Source organism: Dermacentor albipictus, chromosome 6, assembly GCF_038994185.2.
Source record: "Dermacentor albipictus isolate Rhodes 1998 colony chromosome 6, USDA_Dalb.pri_finalv2, whole genome shotgun sequence".
Taxonomy (NCBI): Eukaryota; Metazoa; Arthropoda; class Arachnida; order Ixodida; family Ixodidae; genus Dermacentor; species Dermacentor albipictus.
In genome coordinates, this window is record NC_091826.1 from 74,290,419 (window position 1) to 74,304,782 (window position 14,364).

Sequence of the window (14,364 nt, forward strand, 5' to 3'; positions counted from 1 at the left end):
TTCTGTTATAGCGATTGTATTATAGGAAATGTGGAGACATTGAACGGAGTCCGTTCACCCAACAGTAGAGTACGGTTATTTTGGGTCATTGGGGAATGGCATTCCTCCTGCAACGGACGTAAGATAGACTGATGGTCATTATTATGATGATGATGAAAACCAATCCTGAGCGTGAGCTTTGATTACTGAAGGAGAAACAGCTCGATTCGGCTGTCGGTGCAGAAGGGACGCACTGCAGGTGCACCGGTCAGAGACGTCACGTCGACCGGCTATGATGTCTTCCTGTTGTCCTAGCTCTGCTCGTTGCAGGCGTTGACGAATGCAATGCACGGGGTTAATAGAACATTTACTTCATCCAAAGCGATATTTCTCACCCACCGTAATGTTTCATCCAAACAGGGCATGACTGAAAGCCAGCGATGCACGTCACCGGTTTCATATTATCGACAGGAGAAATCAGACAGCCGCCTCTAGCATTTCCACATGTCCTAAAAATGTCGTGACGAGATTCACCAAAGCTATATATAGTGGCGCTTTGATGTCGAATACGAAAGTCCCCCTTTCGATTAGGTAATGGCACCTTTGCTGAGGGATGCAAATAAAAAAAAATAGCACCACTTTAGTAGTGTGCTTCAATATTGTCTAATATATATATTTGACTGGTAGACACGTCGGTCTGGTGGGTGGTTACAAACAGTGGCATCGCTTATGCGCAGTTCGTACAACGCTGATAAACAGCCAAGCGTAAAGTAGTAAGACAAAGTTAAATTGATAACATGATAATGGACAAAGGTAGAGCAAACTAATACCTTTATTTGCCGTAGCTATCATACATAAAGTAAGTGCCCATTTCTCGACCTCCAGCGGTGGGCTCTGTGAGCTACATAGCTCAGCCACTTGGATCACAAACCTCTCTTGGAGAAGAAGATCCTGGGACTCTTGCATAAGAACGTTTGCATGCACAAGGCTGTAAAAGTTCCATTGAGCCAATTCTTGATGGCGGATGGACTGTCTACGAAAGCCTGTTGGCGTTTAGTGTTTGTAGCGAGTGTAGTCGCAATGACTGCCTCTTCACTATTTTTCTTATGCTTCTCATCTAGTCTTCACTTTTTCCCCCTCCCCAGTTGTACCAGACTCTTGACTGGCTAACATACCTGCCGTCCTTATGTCCATCTCTCTCTCTCTCTCTCTCTCTCTCTCTCTAGCCGCTTTTCTTATTAAACCAGACAGACAAAGAGGGAAAGGCAGGGAGGTTAACCAAGGACGTGCACGGTTGGCTACCCTACGCTGGGAGGAGGTATAAGGGGAAGAGAGAGAACGGAGAGAGATAGGGCAGCTAAGCTACAAGAAACACTAGTAAGGACCTACAGACGTTCACCCAAGAATTCGCGATGTGATGAGTGGTTGCTCATGAAGAGTTTCGGCAACACGTCTAGCCCGCTTAACACCGCATTTGCTTTCAATCGACCATTTCTAGCAGCCGTCACGTATAAGTTACACTTTACCTAAAACAATGTGCATCGCTTTCTTGTTATATGCGTGTATATACTGCATTAACATGTTTAACACCGTGAAATCTCATGTAGTACATTAATATTTCTACGATGTGGCATGCATTCCTTCAGAAACGACATCGCAGCTTTGTTTTCTTGTATTGTTTTAAACTGTGTGATTCTAGTGTCACGATGTTTCTCCAGAACAGTTCATATTCATTCATGTTCATCGCGTAAGTTGCAGTACGCATATAAATCACCAAACATCTTACTGTGTATCTTTGTCGCTTAATCTAAGTGATCTTTGGCAACACTCTCCCGTTCGTAACTATTTTTGATATTCTAAAGAACTACTCTTTTTGGGATGCTCTGAGAACTGCCGAATGGTAAAGATTAGAAGTTAAATAGCACCAGTGGCTGCCATGCAAAAATTGCTGTAGCAAGTGAGCGCAAAGAAAGTTATATTAATGCCGAACGTCGTTAAAAACCAGAAGTTCAGGTAAATCTGCGTACCGCAAATAATTGCCTATAGCCGGCTGAAAGCGAAGTTAGCAGACGTAAAAATGCCGCACAGTTCAATACTAATGACAGACACGCAGAATAGAAGTCAATAAAAAGAAAATGCTTCTGGTTTCTGCTAGTTATAACACGAAAAAAAAAATACCTTCGGTTTGTTCCGGTACTCTGGGGGATATATTTGTCCGTTTTCATGACACGAGGCTGACAAGAGCAATCGATAGCTTTTAGCGATGCATGGGAGTAGCGCAAACAACAAAAGAAAAAAATATGCGTGAGGGAACGACTTGGCGTGATGCGACAGATTTGCATACAGCCCGTGCGGCAAGTTAACGCGCACAGGCTTTGCAAAATGGAAAACGTGTAGGCATAGGTGACGTGTCCGCTGTAGCACACGCGATGTTGTGTGACGCACCCCTTTTCAGTAAAACCTACACAAACGGTGCGAAGGCAAAAGAGAATAAAAAAACAACAAAAAAAACCATGGCGGTTGGGACATTCTGCACTTATGCATTTGGGCCATTTCGGAATGTGTTTATTTTCCAGCTCTGGGCCATTCAGCCTGCAGTCATTATCGGACACACTTCTACCTATATTCTTACTTCTGGGACGGGGGAAGAAGCAGTAAGCTCTGGACTGCGTTATTACCAAAACTTGCTGCGAAAACCAGGAAAGTATGATTAGGTTAATCACTTTCAATCCATTATGGTTCGCCGACGTGGCGGGAACCGGAGGAAAGCTAACGTGAGATAACTCAGGTTGTGGCGAAATCGGGAGGCTTTGCTGCTAATAAAGCAAACAAACGAAAACATGACAACCATTCCAATCTTTGAAAATGGAATGACAGCGAAAGCTGGCGACAGTCAAAGCTGCTCTCAAACAAAAAGCAAAGTGGAAGTATCGTGGCTGCTTGGGGCATTGTACCGGTCAGTATAGAATTCTACCGCTGCTTTTACTACACCTTCGAGATTGCTGATGATAATACCCTGCTTATCTTTGAGTGCATGCACCTTCGTTTGTCCTACACCAAGTTTCCTTCTCACTCATTTCATGCTGCGTCCATTTTTTTACTGCTTCGATCCTCAGTCTTTGTAAAGTTATAATGTCGAATATCCCTTACTTTCTCCTTGTTGATCAGTTCTTACAGTGCCACGATTTCTATCTCATCGTTTGAGTTGAACACTTTCATTCTTTGTCGTTTCTTTATTATGCACTTTGTTACTTGGGAGAGCTTAGCTAGATGTCGCCTTGGTGCCTTACCTCCCACATCAATTGCAGATTCTGAAGCTAGCCTAGTTTCCTATGATCCCTGCACTTTACCCCACCTAACACTTCTACATCCTGCACTATGCTGGTATCGGCAGATTGTACGAAATCAATCTCATTTCTTCTTTCACCATTAGGGCTTCTTCAGGTCCAATTTTTTTTCCAACGCTTCCTGAAGAAGGTGTTCATTACTCGCAGCTTATTCCTTTCCGCGAATTCCACCAACATTTGTTCTTACCCGTGTGTTTGGGACCTCTTTGGGTGCCACGTGTGACAAGAATAGGTCAAGGGTGCGTTACAGGTTCCCGAGCCCACAGGGGTATGTGCTATGGAACTAGGACCATTTCTGCACTGTCACCAGGATCGGCCCACATGATGCTTTTTCTTTTGTTGACGGACGCCGAAAAAACCACGGAAGGTTAGTCACATACAGCTCTCGCTTTAAAATTGTTTGAAATAATTATTTGGTTTGGTTGAGTTGAATAAGGTTAGTATCTGGCTTTTGCTTAGAACATTTGGCTTGAGCTAAACCTTCTCATATGCGCACTTCTACTTACTTTTCCTGACATACGAAGGAGTAGCCAGTAGGACTGGCAGGTTGGTGGAAGTAACTACGCTGCTAGTTACCTTGAGCGCGTGCAGATGCGTTGGGTAGGTCTTCAGAAGAAAAACTGCGCTTTTATTTATGGAACGCATATGCGAAAACTACGATCGAACAGCGGTGGCGTTTCGAAGAGGCTAGTACTTTTGTCGACGCGTGGGCACTGGAGGGAAGTAGTGTTGTCTTTTGCACTTCGCCGCTCGGGCACGTCTTTGCTTCGCAGTGGCTGACAGTGCCATGGTAACTATGTAGGCGCCGTATTTAGACCACAGATTCGTGTACTGTGTGATTTGACTGCGTTTGGTGCACAGAAAGAGTCACTCTTCCTCGCGTTAGCGCAACTGGATCATAGGCCTTTGTCTCTACGCACAAGATATTGGAACACCGACCTTGCCGTTCAGTTGCCCACAGAGCTTGAATGTGCTTTACCGCGTTCCTCTTTTAAAATATACTCGTCTGTGTAGTCTCATTTGACAATGTAATCTTTTCATTGCGTGTGCATGTGTTCAGGAAACCGTCTGTCTTTCTTTCTCATAAGGTTCTTGATAAAACAAATTCAGAGGGGACTCTGGAACCTGTAAGTGTCACCGGCTACCCCTCGACTCACGGCAACACAAACAAGACATGAGATCACGAAAAGTAACGAAAAGCACTGAATACAGTCAAAGAGCACTTAAACGTCAAGCATTCTGCACGTGAGTCCTGGAAGCCACAGAAAAGGTAAGAACACAGCACAAACATCCACAAACAGCTTAACAACTATTTCCGAACATTTCTTATGTATAGGGCACTCAACAGAACGACTTTCCGGTTTGCCTTAGTGCCTTCTTAACTTCGTATTATCTTCTTCTTTTTGACCTTTCTCATTTGCAAAAAAAACCCGCAGTAACAAAGCAGTTCTACTTAAAATTATCTAAGCCGTGATGAAAGCATAATGAGGGTCATTCACACGAAAACGCATTGAAGAGGACGAAGGAAGGCTTCTTGCCTTCACGTATTCGTTTCTTGTGTCCTTTGTCACAATAATTATCCTTTCATGATGTATTGCATTGGTTTGACACGTCAAGTGTCATACGGCTAATTTGAACTGTTCTAATTGCACTTTATTTGGTTCGCTTACAGGAATGAGGCCGCCATGTGCGCTGTGGTTCAGAATCCACAAGAACTCCTACCTCACCCTGCCATACACTGCTGTACCTTCTATTCTACACTAAAGGTGAGAGTTACAGCTTACACAGCAGGTGTAGTTGTGTTGTAGCGCCTGTCAGTATATTTAAGACTCAATCTTTCTCTTAGTCATGCTTGGTGCAGTAGTAGAAACCTGTAGTGTTTAAAAAAGTCTTTCTTTTCGAGTTACTCCAACTTTTAGGTTTTGGGTATGCTTCTATCATATTTCGTGGGCTGATCTCCGAGATGCGCAGTCTAAAATTGTGCGCCGATCCCTAGGATAGATCTAGTACCGGGGAAACTACTGCTGCACCTGAGTCCCGATGGTATCGCTACCAGTAGTGCCACCGTGCAAGTACCACCTCACGGGGGTGGTACTTGCACGGTGGTACTGGGTGGTATGCGGTGGTTGCGGCGGTGATCGGGGGGAGCGTTCTCGCATTCTCGCCTCGTGACAGCTAGGGTTATTGAAATGCTGTCGTTTCAAACACTGTGGGCCCCTCAGAATAAATTATATTGCTGGCCCAATTCTTACTCTGAACTCTCTCGGGAAAACTCTGTTTTATGGACTTCAACAGGAAGTTGAGTCGCCTTCCAAATTTCTGCATTCGTTTGGCAACGAGCAGTTCACACAACTGAAACCAGGGGGAGCCACCACTCGCACAACGCGTCTCTTCCTCCATTTCTGGCCTTGTGTGCAGCCAAAATACAGAACTAGCAGCGGCTACAGGTGCAGAGGGTGATGCTGATTGTCAGCTGCGAAAGGCGACGCTTGCTGAGAAAAAATATTAAGCTTTTAGAAAAGCAACGTTGTTTGGTTTAGGAGAGCTTATCGGCCTATCAATAATAATAAAAAAAAAGAAATGAACAGCACTTGTCTGTGCGGAAGGGCCCTAGCTCTTTTCTGCACAGACACGGCCCTTGCTGTACGGCAAATGATAGAGCTTATAGCTCGTGCAAGTACGTGCACACGCGGAAGCGCTTGTCTTTCACAACGTCAAAAAAAAAACGGTATTAGAGCCTCGCGAATCTCAAGAAACGCAGCAGCGCTTTCATGACTTTCTACTGTTGTGAGCAAAAAGCTTGACTAGCGATGGTGGCAAGAAAAGATTTCCTTTTCCCTCGCAGCCTGGACGTGCCGGCTCAAACCAACTGGTGCTGATTCGCCGTTATGGCGCAGTGACTTTGGACTTGGGCTGCCAAGCTCGAGGTCCCGGGGTATAATACCGACTGCGGCTACCGCGTTTCAATTGGGAAAAATATGCAAAACACCCCTGTATCGTGCTTTTGGTCACGGTAAAGAGGCCCAAGTGTTTAAGATTAACCCGGAATCCACCACTACGGTTTGCCTCATAATCACATCGCGGTACTGGCACGTAAAACCACAAAATTTATTTTGTTTAACACTATTAGTGCCATCCACGCGTGTTTGTTTGTCCAATTCAATGTACTGGACCAATGCCACGTTGCGGCGATGTTCTAAGAGGAATACATCTTCTTGTGCTGATTCTGTAGTCCCTGCAAGCTATGGCCCGAGATTTTACAAAGAAGGCGCGTGATTTCTGCATCTTCTCTTCAGTGAAATGCATGTCATCCGATTTCCTTGAAACGGAGTTGCTTCTGACGGGCAGTGACACAAATAATACTCGAATGTTTTTTCTGTGTCACAGATATCATATTGGACACTGCCCGCCGCTCCAGTTAGGAATTAATATGCGTTCGTCAAAGAAAGGCCTAATAGAAGACCACACAGTAGGTCTCCACGTCGACCATGGTCAGCATAATATGCGTGTGTTGAATGCGGAGAAAAGAAGAATGAACGCTGAATGAAGGACCGACGCTTCTAGCGCGCCTGCCTTTCGCCGACACCACTATTGTGTCACCTGCAACCAGTATACCTAGCAATCAAGGTTATGCATACCATAGTTTGTTATAACACGTGATCGTTATCTCCTATTTTCGTAATGTAAAATGAGCGCTCGTCTACACCCCCTGCACCAGGAAGCCACGTTGCTTTCGGCACACGTTTTCAACTCGCCGCATGAAAACAGCATGCAAGTAACTATTTAATGCGTGTGCGAAGAATTCTAGCACGGCAACGTTGTTACAGAGTCGTCAGCTATCAAAAGAACAAAAAACAAAAAGGAAAATAGAGAGAGAGAGAGAGAGAGAGTTCAGTTTCAGTGGTACAGAACCTGACCTCCAGCGTGCAAAATTTGTCGTTCGCAGTTACTTTGTTTGTTGAGAATCAATCAATCAATCAATCAATCAATCAATCAATCAATCAATCAATCAATCAATCAATCAATCAATCAATCAATCAATCAATCAATCAATCAATCAATCAATCAATCAATTTGGGCAGTCTCTAACGCTTCCCTTCTTGTGTACATAGGGAATGACCTCTGGTCTTACCTTCTAGATGTGTGAGTGAGCCTTCTATCACATTACTGGATGCCGAATTTAACTTCTTGCGCGACCGCCTTTGATGTGCATGTACCGGCTTCACTTCTGCTAGGGAGGCGCATGCGTCACAAGAGGATATATATATAGGCACTATCCTTCCTTTCCATTAAACAGTTGTGAGTAGCGCTTGTCCTTGTCTGTCTTCCTTGTGTGTGTGGTCTTATTTGCGCTAAGCTACTACTTCTTCTAACACTTCCCACTAAAGAGAGAGAGAGAAACATTTATTCGGACCATCGAGGTGGTTGCTCTTGAGGTCGAGTGGGTGGGGTCCTCATTCCAGGACTCCACTGGCCGTGGCTGCTCGACGTACTTGCTGGACGAGAGCTTCTTGTCCCGCCAGGGTATCGCCGGTCAGCTGTACCTCCCACCGCTCAAATGACGTGCTAGGCGTCTTTAAGTGTTGAGGTTTGCCCTCGCACCCCCACGAGATATGAAAGAGTGTAGGGCGTGTGTTGCCGCACCAGGGGCAGATGCCGCGATATGTATGTGGGAACATTTTACTCTATCTGTGTAGGTTTGGAAATGTGTTGGTCTGTATAAGTCGGAGAGCTACGGCATCTTCAGTGCTGAGCTTTTTGTGAGGCGGGGGATAAATCCTGCGGTTGAGTCGCTGGATCTCCAGTCGGTCGCAATAATTGGATGGCAGGGGCATGAGGGTAAAGGGTGGGGATTGATGAGGCGATTGGTCTTGCCCCCCTCGGTTGATGAGCGCTCGAGCTAGGGCGTTCGCCCTTTCGTTCCCCTCCAGACCCGCGTGCCCCGGCGTCCACGTGATTTGATGGTATTCATGCAGCCTCGGGCCTAGAATCTGAGCCGCCAGCAGCGGTGTCCGTCCGTTCGTAAAGTTACGGCAGGCCTGTTGCGAGTCCGTAACGACATGGACTTCCCTGCCTACCCTGTCTTCTTGCTTTATTACCAGCGCCGCGGCTATGGTCTCAGCCGCAGCTGGGGTCTCTGCCCTCACGGAGGCCGCGAGAGTCAAGGAGTTGTCTCTCCCGTTCACGGCGGCTACCGCGAAGAGGCTCCCCACAGGGTACGCCGCCACGTCCACGTACGTTACGTACGGGTCACCCTGGAATTGTCGGCGCTGTCTGTCGACGCGAGCCTTGCGTCGTCCTTTATGGAGTTCATGACTCATGTGCTTCGGTATCGGGTTCGCCTTGATCTTGCCTCTGACCTCAGGCGGGAGTGATCGTTGCCTATCGAGGGCAGGGCGCTCCGTTGCCGTTCCGGTCCGGTGGAGGATGGCTCTGCCCGCCGCCGTGTTCTGTAGTCTGGCCTTTTGCGAAGCCATAACCGCGTCCGACAGCTCAGCGAAGGTGTTGTGGATCCCGAGGGCCGCCAGCTTCTCGTTTGAGGTGGTGACAGGAAGACCCAGAGCCGTTTTGTACGCGCCTCTGATGATGGCATCGACTTGTTCTTGGTCGCGTTTGTTTAGCGAGTGATGGTGATACGGCATGCTATACGTTATTCTGCTGATCACCAAAGCCTGGACGAGACGAATCGTGTCCTCTTCTCGCATGCCCTTGCGGCTTCTTGTAATTCGTTTTATAATCCGCGAGATCTGGTTGGTGGCAGACCTTAGGGTTTGGATGGTGTGGGAGGCTTTCAGGTTACTCTGGATCCAAAAACCCAGAATCCTAATCTTATTGCCTTCCGTTATCTTCTGGCCCTCAAGATAGAGGTCGGTAGGGCCGGGGGACTTGTAGATTCCTCCTCCGTGCACCCGGATCACCTCAGACTTTTCGGGCGCACAACGCATCCCGCTCGCTGCCGCAAATCTCTCCACAGCCGTCGCGGCCTCTTGAAGGGTCGCCTCTTTTTGTGCTAGGGAGCCCTTGGTGGCCCAGAGCGTGATGTCGTCTGCGTACAGGGCGTAACCTAGGTCGGGGATCTTCTGCAGCTCTTTGGTCAGCGCTAGCATCGCGACATTCAAGAGAATCGGGGAGATTATCGCCCCCTGCGGTGTTCCTTTGTTCGGCACGTCGATCGTATCCGATCGAGTCTTGCCTATTCCGATGGTTGCCGTCCGGCCCGTCAGGAACGATTTAACGTAATTAAAGATGCGCTCCCCGCAGCTGATGTCGTTCAGTCCCTTGAGAATGGCCTCGTGGGAGATGTTATCGAAGGACCCTTTTATGTCGAGTGCGAGCAGGAGGTGTTCTCCTCCCTTCGGTATGCCCTTGAGAACTTCTTCCCTTAGGATTAGGAATGCATCTTGAGCAGAAAGTCCCGGCCTGAAGCCAAGCATGGTGTGCGGGAAGAGGTCACCGTCCTCTATGTAATGTTGGAGGTGGCTTTCTATGACCCTCTCGTACAGCTTGCCGAGGCACGAAGTCAGCGAGATGGGAGGCAGGGCGTCGATCGCGGGCTTCTTGCCGGGTTTGGGAATGGTCACGATTTCCGCGTGTTTCCACTCGTTTGGTACGTGGCCCTTGCTCCAGAGTTCCTCGTTGAGGTATTCGGTCAAGTCCTGGATGTGCATCGGGCTCAGGTTTCTAATCATGGCATTGGTGATTTTGTCAACTCCGGGAGCTGTGTTGCGCTGTGAGGCTCGTGCCGCGGCATACACCTCTTCCTCCGTGATGGGAGCGTCCAGTTCTGGTCTTGGTTCTCCTTCATATTTTAGGAGGCAGGGTTGTATGGGGTCGCTACCCAGGTATCTGGTTTTTAGGGTGTCAATCAAATCCTGGTCGTTTCCGGGGAACTTGTGAGCGATTTCTAGAAGCGTCCGACTGGTTGTCGATTTCGCCTTGTCGGGCTCGATCAGGCAGCGTAGGATGGCCCACGTCTGCGCCGTACTCAGGGTACCCTTGAGCGAGGTGCAAAACTGTACCCAATTTTGCTGCGTCAGCTCGTTTGCGTAATTTCTGGCCTCGTCTGTTATTCTCTCGATGCGAAGACGTAGCTTCCGGTTGAACCGCTGTCGCTTCCACCGTTTGAGGAGGCCCTCACGGGCTTCCCACAGGTGTAAGAGCCGGCGGTTGACTTCGGGCGTCTCGACCGTGCGCTGGATGGTTTTAGTGGTTTGGATGTGGGCGTCCCGGAGGTGCTGCATCCATTCCGCTATGTCTGTTATACCGTTTTCGGGCGGGAGGTACTGCCTGAATGCCTCCCAGTCCGTTTGCCTAATTTCGCCAATTGTTCTCTTGAGTTTCGGCGTGGATACCGAGATGCTGAGGATATAGTGATCGCTGCCCAATGTTTCGCCCAGGTGCGCCCATGAGTATTCCCTTACGTTTTTGACAAATGACAGGTCCGGAAACGTGTCTCGACTTACACTGTTGCCTAGTCGGGTTGGTTGGAGGAGGTTGGTTATCAATTCGAGGCCCATTTGGTCAACCGCATCGAGGAGCGACCTTCCCTTTTGCGTGTCTTGTTGGTAGCCCCAAGTCGTGTGTCTAGCGTTCATGTCTCCCACAACTACCAGCTGGTTGCAGCCAGCGGCTCTCACGCTGTCGTAAATGATGTTGCGGAAGTCGTCTTTCTGAGCCCTCGGCGGACTGTACAAATTCAGGATGAAAGTGCTGCGTCTACCCCTCTTCTGCGGGAGGACTTCCACTAGCACGTGATTAATGTCATGATGTTGATAATGTTGTCCCACGGCCGTCACCGTTTTGTGAACTAAAACCGCGACTTTCGGTGATCCCGCGTGTTTAATTACGTAGTAACCCCGCAGCCTGATCGGCTGGTTCCCGACCTCCTGAAGGCAGATGACGTCGGGGGGGTATAGGTGATTTTGGATGAAGAGTTGGAGTGAACTTGCCTTCTTGTTGAAAGAGCGACAATTCCACTGCCAGATCTCGAGGTGTTCGGGCGCGCTGCGTGTGGTGTTAGCCATTGCTGACGTTCATGCCACCACCGTCGCAGTTGTCGGCGTCCCTGACGTCAGTTATGTTATTTATGCGCCTGTACGCCTTGATGCGTGGGTTGCTGATCTCGTCGTCGACCCGCTTGCGCGAGCCAAACTCAACCTTGCGTATTCTTCTTTCAAGGTCTTCATGGCTTAGTGTGTTCTCCTTGACTTTATTGTTTAATTCGCCCATCTGGTAAAGCATCTGTTGTATCGTAGCATAAATACCTTCGAGGGTGACTACACTTGACTGGACTGCCGCTGCCGAGGCCGCACCGGGGAGCGATGAGGGCGTGGTGGTTCTTGACGGGGGAGGAATGGAGATGGCGGGCTCGTGGCCTATCATTCCGCTTTGCGACCCTGCCTGTGTGTTGTTGCTGGTTTTGCTTAACAACGCTTCTAAGCGTTGCATGCGTTGGTTTAGGTCGTTAACCTGAGCCTTGAGTTTTTTATTTTCTTCCCTGATGCGCGTACATTCTGGGGAGCATTTACTATTTTCACTGGTATCTTGAGCGGAGGAGGTACTAGACTGATTCCGGCTCACCTTGTTGTTGTTGGCTTGGTTCTTCTTGCCCGATTGGTTCTTCTGTTTAGACGTGGATGTCGAGGTAGAAGGCTGCCGCTGCCCTTGCTTCTCTCCTAGCCTGGGCCACTCCGAGCGGAAACGGGACCTAGACCTGGACTGGGACCGGGATCGGGACCGGGACCGGGACATTGACCTGGACTGGGCCCGGGACCTCGAGCGGCTCGCCGAGGATTCCGAGCTGAACCACCGTAGGTGGCTTCGCCTTGGCCTTCCTCCATCATTGTCGTCGTCTTCCTTCCTCCTTCCGGGTGGAGGATGCTTCTTGGTGGCAGTGCTCTTGTTTTTTAGCTTTTGCTTGCACTCGCGAGACCCCGTGGCGTGGGCTTCGCCGCAGACGGCGTACTTGAGCGAGCACTCGTGGTCGTCCGTCGGGTCGTGCGTCCCGCAAGCGAGACAGATTTTGATGTTCGGGGTAGGACAAACGTCCGATCGGTGTCCCATGCGCTGGCACACATAGCAGATTTGTTTTGTGGGCTTGTAGGTGTGGCACTCGGTCTCCCCTCCGTAGTAGTAGACGTATCGTGGAACTACGTCAGAGCTGAACGTGATCAAGGCTGTCTTGGTCTTTCCCAGCATGCGGGCCTGCACGATTTCCACGCCTTGGGTCCCAACCCTTAGGTGAGTCATAAGCTCCTCGGGCGGGGTATCCGGGTCGATTCCATGAATGACGCCCCGGGCCACTCCGTCCGGTGCCGCAACGTAAGAGTTGACCTCGTAAACGTTGCCGCCCAGCACAATCCGCGTGATCTTGCGCGCAATATCCGCGACCTCCTGATCTGGGGTACTAACAATAATTATGTTGGAACCGGGTCTCAAGCGCACGATGAAATGCGAATCGTCAACTTTCCCTCCGCAGGCGGCCGAGACGGCTTTTGATATTTGGTGGTTGCTGAAACTCTTTACCTGAAGGCCTTTCTTGGGTCGAATGATGATTTTGAAGTCGCTACGTGGCAGTGGGGGGAGTCGTCGCCTCTTCTTAAAAGAAGGCTTCTTTGATGCCCCAGCGCCTGCAGCTGCGTAGGATGATGATGATAACGCAGTGGCAGAGGAGGGTGATAGCGGAGAGATCACCCTGCCTGCCACGCACACTTGCTCGCCTCTGGCAAGCTTCTTCTTCGTTCTTCGCTTAAGGTGTAATGACCAGTTGGAATAAGGACATTCCGATGGCGTCCCTTGCGAAATGTCCTCTTCCATAGTGGCAGGGTCGTCGTGGCGATCTTCCGAATTGTCTTGGAAGTCCATGGCTGTAGTTTCTGGCGACGAAGGCCCGGCGGCAGCTTGAACAATAGCACCGGGGGCAGGTGGGGCTGTAGCAACAACTCCACCTCCACTCCCTCTGGTAGAAATAGAAGTGGCCGGCTGGGATCCAGCAATGTGCGCCATAGTGAGTGCCGAGTAATCGTAGCAAGCGAGCGGTGGCAAAGGCGGCGGAGCGCCTCGCCTACCTCCCCGCTGCTACGTACGGCGGCGTCAGGCTTAACACGGCAGCGCCACCCCGGAGAACTTCAAAGTCCAAAAGCGCACAAAAATATGCACTCACGGTCTTCAAACTTCCCAAGGGGGTTCCGGATGACTTCACGAAGGTCGTCAGACAAAGACTTCGGTCCTCCGATGTGAATTTCTTAAGAGAATAATGAAAGTCGACAGAGCCCATGCGAAGCACGTCTGCGCCGCTCGGCTCTTCTTCTTCTTCCTTCCCACTCAAGCACTGTTGGGACTCGAGCCTATGTCATCCTGGCCTAATTCAGCGAATGCATGAGTGTAAGATTAGTTATTTATTTATTTACTTACTTATTGTGCCCTCAAGGCTTTACGGCATTATAGAGGTGAGGGGCACAGAAATAAACTTAGAAATTTAATCAAGAGCACTTTACAGAAAAATAAAGAAAATCACAAAAAGCAACAACAGAAAATGAAAATAAAGGATGGTAGCATGCGTCATAAGGAACGTGGAATGACGAAGATGGTAACATACATGTTAATGTGCTATGCACGCATACATGCACAAAAAAATTACGAAGGTAAGAAAAAACAAAATTTGAAAAGGAAATAGACCATTAAAAAAAAGGAAACTATCAAGCGTACCTGGTAAGCTCTTCACTGTTTTTTTTAATGTTTTCCTCTATGTCCTCTTTCTAACCCCTATCTCCCACCCCCAATGTAGAGTAGCAAACCTGAGACTGATATCTGGTTAACCTCCCTGCCTTTCCTCTTTATCTCTCTCTCTCTTTCAGTGTTAGTAATACTGGCCGCAGAGGTGGGTAGCTGATTTTATTCCCGGAAAGGTATGAGTAGAAAAGAATGGAATATGCTTTGGTATTTCCTCGAGGAATAGCAACTTTGCAGTGATGATCAAAGCAACAGGATATGAAAGCAGCAGGCTGTATCCAGCGTGATTTACGTAAGTGATTGTGAT

At 48.8% G+C, this 14,364-nt stretch overlaps 1 protein-coding gene across 6 annotated transcripts in view; it reads left to right on the forward strand.

Annotated features, from left to right (window-relative positions):
• Positions 1-14,364, forward strand: part of LOC139061208 (carbohydrate sulfotransferase 1-like) — a 78,941-nt gene that overhangs the window by 41,921 nt on the left and 22,656 nt on the right. For 3 of the 6 annotated variants that reach the window (XM_070540863.1, XM_070540860.1, XM_070540862.1), the window contains exon 2: positions 4,999-5,092. The gene's annotated coding sequence lies outside the window, so the exon portion shown is untranslated. Of the gene's footprint in view, positions 1-4,998; positions 5,093-11,956; positions 12,137-14,364 lie in introns of all 6 variants that reach the window. The other 3 variants (XM_070540864.1, XM_070540865.1, XM_070540861.1) reach the window with 2 other exon arrangements.